Genomic DNA, 12,313 nt, shown 5'->3' on the forward strand with positions numbered 1-12,313 from the left:
GTTTGGAAGGAAAAGGCCCACAAGATGAACATGTCTGTGTCAGGGATGCACACATTTCCCCTGCATTGGAAAAAAGGGGTTTCATAAGTGCCCAAGAATGTCTCTCCTTCCATCTTCTAAACCAAGGGTAGGCAACCTAAGGCCCGGGGGCCAGATGCGGCCCAATCGCCTTCTAAATCTGGCCCACAGACGGTCCGGGAATCAGCGTGTTTTTACATGAGCAGAATGTGTCCTTTTATTTAAAATGCATCTCTGGGTTATTTGTGGGGCATAGGAATTTCTTCATAATTTTTTTTTCAAAATATAGTCCGGCCCCCCACAAGGTCTGAGGGACGGTGGACCGGCCCACAGCTGAAAAAGGTTGCTGACCCCTGTTCTAAACGCTTGAGAGTCTGCATTAATCCAACCAAACAAAAGCCAGGAAGCAAGTATAATCAAATGGATGTCCAAATTACTTGTTCTCTCTCTGTGTGTGTCACGCCCTCCCCCCCCCCAACCTTGGATGGTTGTTTTTCATTGTATTGTGACTGTGTGTGTGTGTGTGTGTGTGCGCGTGCGTGCGTGCATAGGAACTTGGATTGTGACATACAGAAACCTGAACTATTGCACCCCACCCCCCACCGCAACACTGTGTAGAAAAACATTAATTTGGCAGAACGGTCCATTTCCTTGAGAGAACGGCCAGTGGCCCGCCAGCAATCCCCCCCCCCCTTGTTATTCTAGCTACTGTAGTACTGTTCTCTTTCCAGTGGAGAATGGGCCTCCCGCTGGTATGTATAGAAGATAAACAATTGAGAAATTGAGCAGTTAATCAAAGCAGTTCTGAGGCACAGAGACCTTGGGGTGAGAACTTGGAGTATTGGAATCTGAAGAGCAAAGCTGCAAAGAACTGGGGGTAAACTTAAGGGTTTGCTCAGTTCCTGAACCCTGGGGGTAGAATGCTGGCTTAAGGGTGGTGCCGGAACAAATATGGGCTGAATCTGGCAGAATTTGCCAGTCATAATGGATGGGCATAGGGACGCGGGTGGCGCTGTGGGTAAAACCTCAGTGCCTAGGGCTTGCAGATCGTATGGTCAGCGGTTCGAATCCCCGCGGCGGGGTGAGCTCCCGTCTTTCGGTCCCAGCTCCTGCCCACCTAGCAGTTCGAAAGCACTCCTAAGTGCAAGTAGATAAATAGGTACCGCTTTATAGCGGGAAGGTAAACGGCGTTTCCGTGTGCTGCGCTGGTGCTGGCTCACCAGAGCAGCTTCGTCACGCTGGCCACGTGACCCGGAAGTGTCTCCGGACAGCGCTGGCCCCCGGCCTCTTAAGTGAGATGGGCGCACAACCCTAGAGTCGGACACGACTGGCCCGTACGGGCAGGGGTACCTTTACCTTTAATGGATGGGCATAGCCAGAGGGTGCAGCTTCCCCTTCCCCATAAATCAAGTAAATAAATAAAAATGCTTAAGTAACTGACCAATTGCATCGCTGATAACTCGGTTCTGACCCTCCCTAACATAAAGCCTGCCCCCCCCCACTCGATAAATCCTGGCTACTACGCCCAATGGAGCCTGGCAGAATCTGAAGTTTATTATCTTTTCAGACACCTATATTGGCTTACTGTACAAGGAATCACTTTGGGCCCTCGGCAAGCAATTCAGTAACTGAAGGGGGGGGGGGGACACACGTCCCAAAAAACACAGAGAGATTTTGAGGGAGGGGAAGCAGAGAGACAGAAAGGGGGGTGATAAATCGGGTCCTCCCTTAAAGAGGGCACGTATTGTGGTGAGAGCTGGAAACCGACACCCTGTGTTGTGGGTGGGTACAGTTTGTCAGCCACAACAACGGATTGGTAGGTCCCTCGTAGCTGGGTGCAATCTGGCCAATGGGATGCAGTCCAAACGGTTCGAGGGACCTATTTATACCCATGCAGAGCTTCCTCTTTCGGCACGTGCATTCGGAACACCTGCCCACCTCTCCCTACTTTTAGGGCTTTGCGCTTGACCTTGCTATGCCGTCGTGTGTCGTCTGTCATTGGGACAGGGGCACGGCAGGAATTTTCCCCACTTGGCTGATTGGCTGTTGCCATTTGGGTTTCACCTGCCACGTAGCAAATTGTCACAACTTGTAAGGTTGCGGATAGGCTCTGGTTCAGGTGATAGGGATGGGAGAACGCTCTTGCCATCCCTATGTGAAGGGTATTCCGTTAAAGGAATCCAGGGACTCAATGGTTTGGTCAATCCCTGGGAGGGGGTTGTGCCCATGCCTGAGTCCAGGGGGACATTTGGGTGGTGGAGATAACCTGTTCCCGGCTTTCCGCTTATCCAGGTGTTCACCCTTGACTGACCTATGCTGGTGCCCTGGGTCAGCGCTCCCTCCATGGCAGGGAACTAGTCGAACCAGAGCCTATGCAAACATTCACTTTCTGTAATCAATAAAGTTGTGGCCTAAATTCTGTGAAAAACCAAAATCTGAGTCAAGTGTGAATTTATTTAGTGGGGAGGTTTCTGGGTCTGAACATGCAAAGATGCAATCCTGCAAACTCCTCACACATTTCATTCTGGCTATAGTCACCATTGTATCTAGTTCCACCCACTCTAACAGTACACCACAATGACTTTAAGCGTGAAACCAGGTAAATAAATACACTATCAAATTACATACGGTAGTCATCAAGGCATAAATACAAATGCAATAATAAAATAAAGAAAAATTCTCAGTTATCCTTGTAACCCTTCACTGCGCTGGTTTCCATATAAGACTGATGTTGTTTTGTTACTGCAAAAGCAAATGAAGTCCTTTTTTCCCTGTTGTTGCTTTCCTATTACTATTGCCAAGCAAAAGCTCCATTTTCTGACTTGAGTACTGAAGTCCAGTTAACTAGTGAGCCTTGATATACAGTAAGCTTGCAACTTATGTGGGGGGTTAAGTTCCAGGGATCGTGCCTAAAGCAAATATCGCCTATAGGCAAAACACATTGGGTTCAATGGTGCATGGGGTTGTGAAAGTCATTTTTCCCAGAACGCTGCCCTTTTATTTATTTATTTGCCATGCGTGTAAAAGCTGAATACACACAAATGAGCGCAAGTTGCGATCTTACTGTATTGCAATGAAATAATAATAATTATGAATGAATGAATCGTTTTCGGTCACTGACCAGAGTGATAATAACAATTACCGGTATAATGAGAGAAGTATCCAGTTTCAGCTCACCACATCTTTAAAAAAAATAATAATCATGTAGCTAGAAGAAGTTTAGCAACAATCAGCTAAAATAATGACATGGCAGGGACATCCTGCAAAAAAATATTCATCCTATCAATGTTTCATTGTATTTTAATAGTTGCTTTTTCTATGTTTTTAGTGGTTCTTCTTTTTATCTGTAAGCCACCTTGGGTTCCATCAGCGTAAAAGGTGGGATTTTAGTTAGCTAGTTAGTTCAAGTCTTTGGAATCGTTTGGAGTAGGAAAAAATGCTAAAATTTGTGGACATGATAGAACTTTATTGAACTATGGCTAGTATGGGGAATGTAGACAATGTCACCCCATTTCTACTAGAACTGAAGATTAGCAATACATTTGGACTTGACATGAGAAAATATGTCTTTGTACAATCCATATTTCATTTAATAAAGCGTGTGCACGCACGTGCACACACACACAGAGGAACTTGTGTCATTCCATAAGGAGAAAAAGCCAAAATCAATAGCTTTAAGACAAATCAAAATGTGACAAAATAGTGAGCAAGCTTTCTCCAACAATGCTGTGAAACACTGCAATTACTAAATAAATAACTTACTACCTTTTTTCACTTGGTTTTTTTAATTTTATGTGGGCAGGGAAAGAGCACTGAGGCTCTGCAAGATATCCCAGCGAACACCAGATCAAGATGTTTTTTCCAATGTTATTAACCTGTATCTTATATGACGCATCAGAAACAGTGCCTCAAAAATCCCCTGATGCTCTCTAACGAAAATAGATAAACAGGTTTCTCTTCCTCTGTGGTTGGAGAACAGTCCCTCTATTGTTTGAGGATTCCTGAGGAGTTTTGACGCTTCTGCTGAACAAATTCCTTTCTCAAAAGTGAGGGGCCCTGGGGACTCCTCAGTTTAAGGCCGAAGGGACACCCTTAAAAAGTGCTCCAACTAGCAGAAGCTGCGTTGAGGCTCAAGGTGTCATTTTACTTTGGCGCCTGGGACTTTTGTCTCTACAGGCATCTTGTTCAAGAGCAACCCTTCTCCTTTTGAATGGCCCTGCTCTCTTGGCTGTCCTCACGCTCCACGGATTTAAGCCCAGTGTTGCCTTAATCCACAATTTCACAAATTGGCAGGCATAAGCAAGCATATTCACTTCTGTTGACTGAAGCATTTGCTTCCTCTGCTCCAGCAGACAGTAGCCACTCCACCACAGCCCTTTGGGGACCAGTTTCAGCGTAACTTCTGGATTTTCAGGCCCATTTACAACCTAACATTATATATATCCTGGGAATGATATATAAGTGAGAAGCTGAGTATTCTCTGTGTGAGAATACTCCTATTAAACCTAGTTATATTAATAGGAACTCCTATTAAGCCTGGTTATATTTGCAGAGCGTGTATTCCTTTAGCACAGGGGCTTCCTTGAGATGGCTGAAAATTATTGAGGCTCATCCGTTACAAAATGGTGGAGCCAGTTATAAAATGGAGGCAGAGCTTGGCACAAGCAGATGGCCATTAACAATATCACTTTCTACCAATATCTATTTTTTATTATAAATTTTTATTATTTTACATAAAAGTTATACACCATAAACATAACAGGGGACTGACAAAACCACCCAGAAACTCCAGCAGGTGCAGAATGCCGCGGTGAGACTCCTTATGGGGTCTTCACTGCGAGATCACATTCACCCGGTGCTATACCAGCTGCACTGGCTCCCGGTGGAGTATAGGATCAGGTTTAAGGTGCTGGTTTTAACCTTCAAAGCCCTATACGGCCTAGGATCCTCGTACCTACGGGACTGCCTCTCCTGGTATGCCCCACAGAGGAAGTTACGGTCTGCAAATAAAAACATCCTGAAGGTCCCAGGCCACAGAGAGGTTAGGCTGGCCTCAACTAGAGCCAGGGCTTTTTCGGTTGTGGCTCCAATCTGGTGGAACGCTCTGTCATAAGGGACTAGGGCCCTGCGGGACTTGACATCTTTCCGCAGGGCCGGCAAGACAGAGCTGTTCCACCAGGGCTTTGGCCAAAGCACAGTCTGACCCCCTCCTTCGGTAATCCTCATAGAACTCTAGCCCAACAGTTGCCATTAATTTGATTGGAATTAATTTTATAATGAAATGATTTTAGAATGTTTTATCGTTTTACTGTTGTTAGCCGCTCTGAGCCTGGCTTCGGCTGGGGAGGGCGGGATATAAATAAAATTTATTATTGTTATTATTATTATTATTATTAAGTGACTTCCTCGCTTCCCCTTGGTTGAATTTCATTGCATATCCTTTTAACGGTTTTCCAAATCACAGTTCTTATAAAATTTAAACATTAACATCCTTAGATCTTCACATTATGAAATTAAACATATTAATTCATCACTTAACTTAAATAAAATCCTAAGCCAATTAAGTATCTGCAAGCTGTTTTCAGTTACCGTAATTTAACTTAACATATTAAATTTAATAAGTATCAGGAAGATTGGATTAAATTTAATGATTGCTTGAAGTTAAATTAACTGAAAACAGCATGGACCCACCCCCTTTAAAGGAGAGGGAGGCGCTCCATCCAGCTGTGTGCTAAACCGCTGCGCGAAGCGCCTCCTCTGTGCGCCAGCGCGCGCCTTGCTGCAAGCGGCGCATCCCGGCAGCTCCGTCGGAAGCGCAAAGCGTGACGACATTTTGCATTTCTCCGTATATATCCGAGAAGGAGGGGCTTCTTCCTTCCTTCCTTCCTGGCCGGCTTGCCCCTCTTTGCGCCCGCCATGCCCAAAGTGGTGTCGCGCTCCTTGGCTTGCTCGGATACGCGCGACCGCGAGGAGTACGGCGAGGGCGAGAAGCCCCTGCACGTCTATTATTGCCTGTGCGGGCAGATGGTGCTGGTGCTGGACTGCGCGCTGGAGAAGCTGCCCCTGAGGCCCCGGGACCGGGCGCGCGTGATCGACGCCGCCAAGCACGTCTACAAGCTCTGCAACACCGAGGACGAGCCCGAGGGCGCCTATCTCCGCCGGGACGGAGGCGGCGTCGAGCGGCAGTGCCGGAAGAAGTGCGCGCGGTGCGGGCTGCTCCTCTTCTACCGCCACCAGCCCGACGCCGCGCCCGCCACCTTCGTGGTCAACGGCGCTCTGGTCCAGTTCGGGCAGGGCTGGGCCCAGAAGCAGCTGCAGCAGCCGCCGCCTCCTCCTCCCGAGAAAGTGATGGTGACCCGTCGGACGAAGGACATGGGCAAGTGCGGCTCGGTCACCGTCTCCACCGTCGACGAGGAGGAGGAGGAGATCCAAGCCAAGGAAGTGGCCGAGTCGTACGCGCAGAACGCGCGCGTGATCCAGAAGCAGCTGCGCAGGGAGGGCGCTTGCAAGAGGCGGCTGCAGGAAGAGGCCGAGCTGGGAGGCAAGAAGGCCAGAGGGAAAGGCACTCTGATCGACAAGCAGTTCAAATAAGAAACGACCAGCGAGAGGGATGCGTTGTTTCTTAGGGGGGAAAGGGTGGGGGGCACACACCACCATGGGCGTAGCCAAGGGGGGCCGTAAATCAATACAAATCTGAGGTTCTGCCCATCCCCCAACCAAAATCATGGACCCCACCCCTGTGTCCTTATTATTCAAATCCTCTTAGGGATATTGCCTTTCACTCTCGGGAGACTTGTGTGACCATGTGCCTTCTGAAACATTTTCCAGAATAATAATAATGATTATTATTATTATTATTATTATTTGCACTTCTAGGAAGCACCGCAACCTTAATTTCCTAGCAAAAGCAAAGCAACCTTCTCCCAAGAGTGAGCAGAGAGGCGTTAGTCTGCCTCTGTTGTGCTGAGTTACGTTTTTGTTTTTGTATCTTCAGGTGTATATAGAAATTACCGCGTTACTGGCAATATGTCAAGTTTGTATTGATGGGGTTAGAAGCAAAATGTACAGAAAAATAGATCTTTACTAAGTTATTTTTATGTGGTGTGTCATTTCCAACCCATCCCCCTCACCTTTGGCAAGAAGTTAAATTTCTTTGTTAAAGAAGTTAAATTTGCTTTGGAAGATGGGAGGGGGTTATTCTGGGGCTCCAAAGCAGTATTCCATCGATACTAAAAGCCTAACTACAGGTGGCGTTAAATGTGACTCAGCATCTTACATACAGGTTTGAAAAAATTCATGGTGAGGGGATCTAACCTTTTCCTCATGTGGTATTTGCTGGGGGGCGGGGCAATCCCTCTTCATCTAAGGAGTAGAATATAAAAGTAAGCTGCATCTCATTCATAGAGTATTCGGAAAAAGGATCCATCAAGACAACTGGATTTCTCCCTCAATAGAGAATATTGTACAGCAGTTCCAAAGGTCCAAAAAGTACACAAATTGCACACATAACCCCCCCAGAGATTTAACAAAGTAGGTTTGGGTGGGTCATTACAATATCACTTTTACATATTAGGCATCTTCCCCATAAGATCGGTGTTGTTTCAGAATTCTCCACTGCTGTGCAATGCTATATAGGTGCAATTTTTAATAAGCATTCCCTTATACATGTGGATACTAGTTTATTTATTTTTTAAGTGGATACTAGTTTATAAGGTTTAGATAGTCATTAATCATTCTACTTATTTGCCTATGTTTTTTCCAGTGACATTTTTGAAAAAGTTACAGATAGGTAGCCGTGTTGGTCTGCCATAGTCAAAACAAAAAAAATTCCTTCCAGTAGCACCTTAAAGACCAACTAAGTCAGTTCTTGGTATGAGCTTTCGTGTGCTCATAAGATTGCTGTAATTCACCTCCATATAATTTCCTGCGTGGAAAGATGGATTTTCTGGCTTAGAAAATCGTTCTTTAAAAAAGCTTTACAGGTTGTAAAGTAAACCCAGTGTGAAATCTGTGTTTGAGCCAATGCATATTGACATCTCAAGTCTATGGATGCACCAGGAAGCTTCTGAGTTTTGCCCCCTCCCCGCCCTACCCCCCCAAGAAATGATGAGAGTAGCTACTTCCCCCCCCCCTTTAATAGTAAGGTAAAGGTAAAGGGACCACTGACCATTAGGTCCAGTCGTGGCTGACTCTGGGGTTGCGGCACTCATCTCGCTTTATTGGCCGAAGGAGCCCGCGTACAGCTTCCAGGTCATGTGGCCAGCATGACTAAGCCGCTTCTGGCGAACCAGAGCAGCACACGGAAACACCGTTTACCTTCCTGCCATAGCGGTACCTATTTATCTACGTGCACTTTGATGTGCTTTCGAACTGCTAGGTTGGCAGGAGCTGGGACCGAGCAATGGGAGCTCACCCCGTCGCAGGGATTTGAACCACCGACTTTCTGATCTGCAAGTCCTAGGCTCTGTGATTTAACCCACAGCGCCACCCGCGTCCCTTCTCCTTTAATAGTACATAGAGCTAAAGAAGGAACTTGGAAGAGTGATGTTCTTTCCCATTTCTCCTTTCACTTCTGTGTGCTTTCCAAGAGAGTAATACAACTGAATTTTACACAGATCCCATGGAAAAAAGGAAATCTCTGTGCTGCAGTTTTTTCTGTCTCTCTTGGGAGGGGAAGGAGCCATAAATGACCAGAGGTGGTTGCATCCACATAGCACTCTCTTAAAAACCCCAAAAACCCACAGGCCTAAAAGGTGAGCAATCCCTGAACTCTGAGATTGCAGCCTCAAGTTTTCTCTTCCACATTCTACCTGGTCAAGCAGATTCTGTAGGTCTGAACAGCAGCCATGGGGGGTGGGGACTACAATGTGTGCAAGGCAGGCAACCCTGGAACTACCACTGTACCACCTTAAAAGAGTATTGTGTATACACAAGCTCAGCGGCTGCCTAAATATTTTGGTTCCCCTTCAAAGAAACATCTCTGGGGTGTTGCCACTGGTCTGTAGCTGTGTCCAGCTGTCTATTTGCTGATATTACTTGCTGTTCCCCCATCAGTTATCTTGACTTTTACCAGCCGGCTGCCAGAGCTCTGGTGTGTTTCGCATCACATGGACGGCTTGTCTGCCTGCCAATTAGGCTTTTCATCCCTGTGCTGTCTGGTGAGTTCCCCCCACTTTGAGTCGGCCTGATTTAGGACATCTAGGAGTTCTACTTATGGGATTGCTTTCCTTTACAAAAGAAAATTGGGCAGCTTTTAGGAGTCCCTGCGCCGGGTGCTACAGAGCAATAATCAGGGAGTGTTGGGGGTCAAATCAGGCCTACTGTCGGTCTCTCCTTCTTAAAACTGCTGGACGCAAGAGGAAACTGCCAGCCATCCAAGCCAGGATACTAAGCTCTGTATAGATCAGGGGTCAGCAAACGTTTTTATCAGGGGGCTGGTCCATTGTCCCTCAGACCTTGCGGGGAGCCGGACTATATTCTGAAAAATATACCGTATTTTTTGCTCTATAAGACTCACTTTTTCCCTCCTAAAAAGTAAGGGGAAATGTGTGTGCGTCTTATGGAGTGAATGCAGGCTGCACAGCTATCCCAGAAGCCAGAACAGCAAGAGGGTTCGCTGCTTTCACTGTGCAGCGATCCCTCTTGCTGTTCTGGCTTCTGAGATTCAGAATATTTTTTTTCTTGTTTTCCTCCAAAAACTAGGTGCGTCTTGTGGTCTGGTGCGTCTTATAGAGCGAAAAATACAGTAGATACCCTGCAAGCCGGTCCCACAGCTGCCTCCAGACCTGGAGAAGGAACGCACTCTGCGTCTCAGCGGTGTCCACTCACCAGCATTGTTGACAAGAAGCAGCCGCTCCATTGGCCCGTCTCCACAGAGCTCCCAGGCGGTGTGCACCACGCACTGCGGCCCGTTGCCCGAGGCCTGGTCAGCAGGCAGGCCACGAATGCGGAGCATTGGGCAGGTGGGGCGCAGCTCGCCCTCTAGCTGCTCCAGTACGGCCACTGAGCGCACCAGCAGCAGCAGCAGCGCTGAGCTGGGTGCCAGGTGCGGGGCCAGCAGGTGCGCCAAGCTCTGCCTGAAGCCCCGCGACGTGCCCGTCACAATGCCCATGGCGCAGCCCAGACCTGCCTCCCACCCGCTGGCCTCTCTGTCCATGGCCGTGCCGGGTTTACCTCAGCGCGCAGGTGGCAAGGCTTCAGATTGGCTGCAGGAACTTCCTGCAGCCAATCCGAAGCTGTGCCCGTGTCGCCACCCGCCCAGAAGCCGTGCCAGCGTTGCGGAAGTCAGTCCCCGCGCGGCAAGGCATCCGCAGTGCATGGGGACTGACCGAGCAGCGGCAGGGTCTGCGGGCCAGATTTACGAGCATGGGGGGGGCCACATCCAACCCCCAGGCCTTAGTTTGCCGACCCCTGGTATAGATGATTTAAAGCACACGCGATGCACATTCTTTCCCTCAAAAGGAATTCTGTTTAGGTTTGCTGGAAATTAAACTATCATATCCAGAATTCTTTGAGGGAAAGTGTGTTCTTTGAACTTGAATCAAGTGATCCTGGAGAGCCAATCCCATGTTTGTTCCTGCCTGCTGGTGATAAGATGCTTTGAGAGCTTCAAAACTGGAATGGACAATTAAATGGAGGATAGGTCTCTCAGTGGCTATTTGCCATGAGAGATGAATGGGTCTTCCATGTACAGTGGTGCCCCGCAAGACGAACACCTTGCAAGACGGAAAACCCGCTAGACGAAAGGGTTTTCCGTTTTGGAGGCGCTTCGCAAAACGAATTTCCCTATGGGCTTGCTTCGCAAGACGAAAATGTCTTGCGAGTTCCTGCGGGTTTCCCCCCCTTTCCCTAAGCCGCTAAGCCGCTTATCAGCTGATCTGCTGATAAGCCGCTTAACAGCTGATCTCTAAAAGCCGCTAAACCGCTAATAGCGCTAATCCGCTAAGCTGTCAATGGGCTTGCTTTGCAAGACGAAGAAACCGCTATACGAAGAGCCTCACGGAACAGATTAATTTCATCTTGCGAGGCACCACACTGTACAGAGGAAGTTTACTCAGTGCCAGGGACAAACGAGAAGAATACACAGTGTGCCTCATTTATGAAAACCTTTGGCCTTCCAGATTTTGCTGAACTCCTGTCAGACCTAGAAAGCATGAGCAATGGCCATGGATTATGGGAGCTGTGGTTCAGCAACTCTGTGCCCGTTTTCTACACATTTTCTCTCACATGCACACAAACATACATGAAGTGTTCCCTTCTCTCTTCACCATATACTGCACTACTGATGTAAATGCCCTGGGTTTGATGCAGACACACAAAAACATTTTAGTCTCAGAGTCAGGCAGAATTGGAACAACATAAGAAACTTTTAGTTCCTCTGGACCATTCGTACTGTTTGGTTTGACGGGCCTACTCCCTGGCAGTCCAGTTTCCTGTGCTTTCCTCAGCATTGTTTATAATATTTACCCATTTTCCCCTCAAATCTGGGGCCTCTTGGAGGTCAAGCTATTCCAGCTCCCTTATCACAGCAACGTTAACTCATTAGCCTTTCCTCTAATGACTTTTCACCATTGGAATGTGGGGAGGGAGACGTTGCTCTGCATTCATCTGATATCTTTGAAGCATCGAGCTTTAACATCTTAAGAAATCCTCACGATTAGCAGGCGTGTGTGTTATGAGAAAGATATGGAAACAACAAGGAGGAGGGAATGGCTAGCTATTGCTGTTTTGGTTAGATATATTTGGCTATGTCCTCAAAGAAAGTGAACAGGACACAAAGAACCACACAACTTGTTCTGTACATACAAGCACACAATGGGCATGTGCGTTTTAGATTGTATTGCTCCACCAACAGCCTTCTGCATCACAGAAGAACGCTAAGAGGACTGCTGAATCACATTCACACCAAGGCCTGGGGGCAGCAAGCCCTGCTTTGGGCAGGGATCAAGGGGCAGCCGATCCCACCAGGGATTGAACCTGCAACCTTGGCATTATCAGCACCATGCTTTAACGACCTGAGCTATCTGGGAAGCACTATAAGCTTTAAGTCAAAGGAAGCATGAGATAGTACGATATGCTGCTTTTTTATGCTGGATCGCTGGATGGTTTCTTTGGGGAACCAAAATGATGTCCTCTTGCGCCAGCTCCATGGCAGACCTTTATCCTGAAACATTGTTTTCCACTCATGGAACTCAGGTTACAGCACACATGGCATGATTGATCACATCTTCACTGACGGTCATCTCCTTTGGTTCTCCCGGTTATCTTCACAGCAACACTAAGCAGAGACAGAAAC

General features: G+C 47.5%; 1 pseudogene across 1 annotated transcript; it reads left to right on the top strand.

Moving 5' to 3' along the window:
- Positions 1 to 5,674: 5,674 nt before the first annotated feature.
- LOC310835130 (STING ER exit protein pseudogene) lies at positions 5,675 to 7,293 on the top strand (annotated as a pseudogene). The gene has a single exon. The product of its transcript is annotated as an STING ER exit protein pseudogene (transcript).
- Positions 7,294 to 12,313: the final 5,020 nt, after the last annotated feature.

This window comes from Podarcis gaigeae (genome assembly GCF_964106915.1).
Source record: "Podarcis gaigeae genome assembly, chromosome: 17".
NCBI lineage: Eukaryota > Metazoa > Chordata > Lepidosauria > Squamata > Lacertidae > Podarcis > Podarcis gaigeae.